This window comes from Peromyscus maniculatus, chromosome 9, assembly GCF_049852395.1.
Source record: "Peromyscus maniculatus bairdii isolate BWxNUB_F1_BW_parent chromosome 9, HU_Pman_BW_mat_3.1, whole genome shotgun sequence".
NCBI classification, from domain to species: Eukaryota; Metazoa; Chordata; class Mammalia; order Rodentia; family Cricetidae; genus Peromyscus; species Peromyscus maniculatus.
In genome coordinates, this window is record NC_134860.1 from 40378343 (window position 1) to 40384315 (window position 5973).

The window sequence follows — 5973 nt, forward strand, 5'->3', positions numbered from 1 at the left end:
TCTGGGAAACGTAATTTAATCGCTACGCCCGCGACAGTAATTATAATTGGCCAAAAATCATACGTCTGCCACGCTTCCCAGCATTCCCCCAGAGACTAGAGATGCACTCTGGGAATTGTAGTTCAATTTCCAGTCACGGAGTTGTGACCTTGGATAGCAAAGTGAACTGCAGTTGTCAAGTTTATAATGAAAACCACCACAACCAAAGAACTCTCGCAGTTTCCAGCTCTTTCTGGGCTGGAGGCTTTATTTAGATGTTGCTTAGCTGAATTGGTGAGTTCCAGGTTCAGTAAGAGACCCTGCCTTAACAAACAAAGGGAGAGCCATGGAAGAAGACATTCAATGTCAACTTAACCCTTTCTCTGCACTCCCACACTTGAACATGCACCCATGGACACGCATGTGCCCATGCACATGAACCCACACATATTTACACACACACACACACACATACACACGCACGCACGCACACAAAAAAACATTTTTTAATGCTAGTTTTTTTGGGAATTTTTTTTTTTTTTTTTTTGAAGGCTAGGAGTCCCAGGCCTGCCTTTAATCCCAGGAGACAGCTCTCTGAATTTGAGTCCAGCCTGGCTTATATAATAGGTTATAGGTTATCCAGGTGTGCACACTGAGGCCCTGTCTTGAAATAAACAAACAAACAAACAAACAAATAAGAGAGGGCTGTGCTTAGGTATATATAAGTTTTGGTATAATTTCTACCTTGACTGATCAGTCAGACCAGCAACATATTACACCAAGATCCAGTAAAGCTACCCAGGGCTGCCCTCTTCTTACTATGGAAGCTGCTTGCTTATATGAAAAGCCAGTGTTGTAGGCCACTCATTCAAAATCTGTTTAGTTAGCGTCAGTTTTTCATTTTTGTGTGTGGGTGTTTTGCCTGCAAGTGTGTCTGTACACCATGTACATCTCTGGTGTCCTTGCAAGCCAGAAGCGGGTGTCAGATCCCCTGGAACTGGAGCTAAGGATTAAAAAAGTACAGAATACATTAAAACATCTATTCCTGTGTAAACCAAATTCTATGGGAGGTAACAACAAAATAAGGAAGTATACAGATGGTTGTAAGTGCTGGGGGAGATTAAAACACATTAGGAGGAATGATGTTGCTATTTTGTGTAGGCTGGTTAACCTCATTGTTAAGGCAGCATTTGAATAAAGAGCTTGAAGAAGGTAACAGGGAAAACCAAGTCAGGGTTTATGGGGAGAGACTTGTAGACAGAATAAAACGAGCTTATGCAAAGGGCCTGGGGTGGAAATGTGCCTGGCAGATTCAAAGAAAGGGTAGGATTGAGTCTGGAGAGATGACACAATCGTTTAGAGCCCTGGCTGTTCTTCCAGAGGACCTGGGTTCAATTCCCAGCTCCAGGATGGAATTCTAGTTCCAAAGGATCTGAGGCCCTCTTCTGGCCTCCGAGGGCACTGTTTGAATGTGGTACACAGATGTACGTGCAGGAAAAACATCAATATAAGTAAAAATAAAAAGTAAAATAAAAAAGGAAGGTCATGGTGTGAGAGATGAGATCAGACATTAGAACACACAGGGCCTCATAAGTGCTGAGTCCTTATAAAGCCATTATAATATTCTTGCTCTTATTCCGAGGGGGGTGGAATGTCACTGAAGGAGGTAAACAAAATAAGAGGACTTGACTTACATTTTAAGAGAATCATGGACTGGCAGTTAGACTGTAGGGGACAAATGTTACTAAATCCTGAATGTAGTTTATATATATATATATAGAGAGAGATTATTAGGAAAAGAAGAGCAGATCTAGTTAACTGGCTAGCCATTTTGTTTCTAACGGTAAGTGGAGAGCAGGTGTGTGTGTGTGTGTGTGTGTGTGTGTGTGTGTGTGTGTGTGTGTGTGTGTCTGCGCGCGCGCCATCGGAAAACCTTGGGCATCATGTCTCAGGCACTATCCACATGGTTTTTTGAGACAAGATCTCTCAGCCGGAAACTCTCTGAGAAGGCTGTGCTGGTCAGCTATTCATCCCCAGGGATCTGCCTGTGTCTGCCTCCCCAGGGTTATAAGTGCAGGCCACTGTGCCCAGCTCTTTCCATCAAGAATGAAAAAACGGGACCTCAGAGATGGCTCACCAGGTAAATGATCTTGCTGCTAAGCCTGACAACCAGAGTTCAACCCCCAGAACCCACGTGATAGAAGGAGAGAAGCAATTCCTGCAAGCTGCCCTCTGGCTTCCACATCAGGGCCATGGAGCATACTCTAAATTTATTAATTAATGTAAAAATAGATAAATGCCATCTGAGGAATAACCTAAGGTCAAACTTTTGCCTCCTTATGCACACACACACACACACACACACACACACACACACACACACACACAGAATAAGTTGGCACTGATAAAGGTTACCATTTACATTACTGCATTTCTAGGCTCTCAATATACCCACACCCCTAAGGCACACAGAGGCAAGAGCTTGACCGCTGTTCTGACAACCAAGGAAATGTGGGCAGTTGAAGAAGTCTCCCAAAGCTGTGCAGCTAGTGTAGCCCAAGTGTTCTGCTCTCTCCATTGGGCCACACTGTCTTTAAAGGCACAACCAGCAAGAGCTGCCCTCTCTGCTGATTAGAAGGCAGAGCTACAGCCTCCCCAACCCTGCGTCTGGGGCACTGTTGTCCTAACAAACAGCAGCCTGGAAGTAATCAACAACATCATCAACACACCAGCTGAGTGATGGAGCTGGAGTACCATTGGGGCTGGCATGATGGGAGATCCCTGGAATGGAGGGTACAGCCACAGACATATCACCAAGGGAGGCCACCTTCCCTGCTGCCAACTCTCACACCTGGGACATTATGAGAGACTCTGGGGGACTTCATCTTACTCAGTTCATCAACACACACACAAGCCCCAGGATCCAGTTTTTGTTTGTTTGTTTGTTTTTATTTGGAGCTAAGGATCAAACCCAGGGCCTTGCACTTGCTAGGCAAACATTCTACCACTGAGCTAAATCCCCAACAGGATCCAGTTTTTATTCTCAAAGGAAAAAAAGAAATCCTGGTTTCTTAGTGATCATGAAGACTCATAGAGAGAGGATGCAAAGGCCATTTCCCACCAAGTCAGGGTCAAAGGGCCAGTAGACTTAATCTGTCCAGACACACAGCAGGACCCATTATGTAGCATTTTTGTGTGTAGCCCATTTATCAGGTCCCACCACCAAGCAAACAGTAGCCGGGCCAGCACCATCCCAGCCAAAGCAAACACCCTGCCCTGCCTGGGGTTCTCTGCTCTTAATTTAGCGTGCTGCCTTGCCATGGCTTCTTCCCAGCGCTCATTACCCGGAATTTGTAGGAACGGCCCAGAGAGGGCAGTTTAATGGAAGGCTCCCTGCTCTGAGCATGCACTAAGAGCCAGGATGGATTAGCTTGATTTAGGACTCAGCAGAAGTTTAAATCCCTGCCCAGGGCACCTGCAGACAGGTATATGTCCCCCACAGGGACATTAGTCATCCAAGGCATCAAGTCTGTTCTTCCGGTGCCAAGCACGGGTTTTACATCCGAGGAAATGAGGTTGACTCCTTTCTGGAGGCCCCTCCTATAATCTCCCTTAATGCTCAAATTTGGAAGTGTTTCCAACCAGAAAGGTTCCTTGGAGCAATCCCATACCCACAATCCCCCTCTTCTAAGAGATGCCAGGAAAAGGCCTGGCAAGGGCCCCTGGCCCTCCCAACAAACCTCTAATGTTCCCATTTGGGTTCTGGAGCCCTTTTTGAGGTCAGGAAGAGTGCTCAGGAGATCAGGAGGGCCAAGACCTCAATCCAAGAGCCACCCCCATCATTTGTGGCCTCGAGCAGGCCATGCTTCCATACGGGCCTCTCAGCATCTGTCACAGGCAGCATCCACCCTCACTTGGTCAGTGAATCTTTTCAGAGATGAAGTCCCCCAGAGTCTCTCATAATGTCCCAGGTGTGAGAGCTGGCAGCAGGGAAGGTGGCCTTCCTTGGTGATAAAACCTGGCCCCACTTTAGTGATATGTCTGTGGCTGTACCCTCCATTCCAGGGATCTCTCACCATGCCAGCCTCAGTGCTACTCCAGCTCCATCACTCAGCTGGGACACAGTGTAGGCACCGGAAATGGTGCCTGGAGGGCCGTGTGGTGGTCCACGGATGCGCAGCTGGAGGGCTGTGTGGTGGTCCATGGATGTGCAGCTGGAGGGCTGTGTGGTGGTCCACGGATGCTCAGCTGGAGGGCCGTGTGGTGGTCCACGGATGCGCAGCTGGAGGGCTGTGTGGTGGTCCACGGATGCGCAGCTGGAGGGCTGTGTGGTGGTCCACGGATGTGCAGCTGGAGGGCTGTGTGGTGGTCCACGGATGCTCAGCTGGAGGGCTGTGTGGTGGTCCACGGATGCGCAGCTGTACGTTGGTCTGTTCATGTGAGGAGCCATGTCCTAGAGCATGGCATGCTGTCTGCTCTGCTGTGTACCATCCCTTCTTGAGCCTCCTGGGCACTGCGGCATGCCGGTATCTAGGGGAGTTAGGAGAGCTGAGGTTGGAGCTGGCGCAGACTCCCAGCCATCTTCCAAGAGCAGCATTAATCCCAACCCAGGCTACTCATCAGCAATGTAGAGGAAACGTCAGACCCGAGGCCTAAGGTGGCCCCAGGTCTGACCACACCTGTCCTTGGACCGGGGAGATAAACGGGGATTCAGCTCAGGCTGTGCACTAGAATTACTGGGACATTTCCCAGAGATTTCGATCCCAAAGACTGGAGTATGTCCTGGGGTGTCTAAAAGGCCTCAGCGACGAGCACATAACTTTTGTAAGCTAGGATGTGCCTCGACTTCCTTCCTGTCCTAGAGCTGGGTTAGGACAGGTCAGAATATATGACTGTGTTGCTGAAGGCGCTTACTGTTGAGTCTGATGACCAAATTCCATCTTCAGTGTCTGCATGGGGAGAGGAGAGAACTGATGCCCATAGATATCATCTGACCTCTCCACACACAACATGGCATGAAGGTGCACAAGCGCGCTCACACACTATAAATAAATTAACTACTTACTTACTTAATCAGTTAAAAAATAAGAACAATACAACAGGCAGTGGTGGTGCACCCCTTTAAACCCAGCATTCAGCCTGGTCTTAAGAGCTCGTTTCAGGATAGACAGGGCTACACAAAGAAACCCTGTCTCAAAAAGCCACACATACACACACACACACACACAAACACACACACCAAACAAAACAAACAAACAAACAAAAACCCTAACAACCAAACAATCCCTGCTGACTCCACAATGGGGCCTCACACACAACGCCAGCCCCTCAGGACTCCAGGCACAAACCATGCTGTTTTATCCTCTTATTCCCCACATTCAGTAGGCGGTGGCGATCACCCATCCTGGCTCAGGAGTATCACACACACAGAGCCCAGCATCCTCACTCACGGCCAAGCCCCACAGTCCAGTTCTGGCTGGCTGAGTTACCTCTTTGCTGTGCCCTCACCAACCACACTCCTCAGCCTCCTGGTGCACTGAAATTTTTGTTTTGTTTTTTTGAGACAGAGTTTCTCTGTGAAGCAGTCCTGGCTGTCCTGGAATTCACTTTGTAAACCAGGCTGGCCTCAAACTCACAGGGATCTGCCTGCCTTTGCTTCTGGAGCACTGGGATTAAAAGTGTGTGCCACCACCAGGCACACTGAAACATTTTAAAACTCTGTGTTCATCACTCCACCCAAAAGATCTCAGAAGTTCCCTCTTGCACCTATTATCTTAGCCAAACTTTATGCAGATGAAGTATACATCACCCATGCCAATGCTCACACTTTTTTTTAAAAAAGATTTTATTATTTATTTATTTTGTGCATACGAGTACTCTATCTGCATGTCTGCCTGCGTGTCGGAAGAGGACATCAGATCCATTACAGATGGTTGTGAGCCACCATGTGGGTGCTGAGAATTGAACTCAGGACCTCTGAAAAAGCAGCCTGTG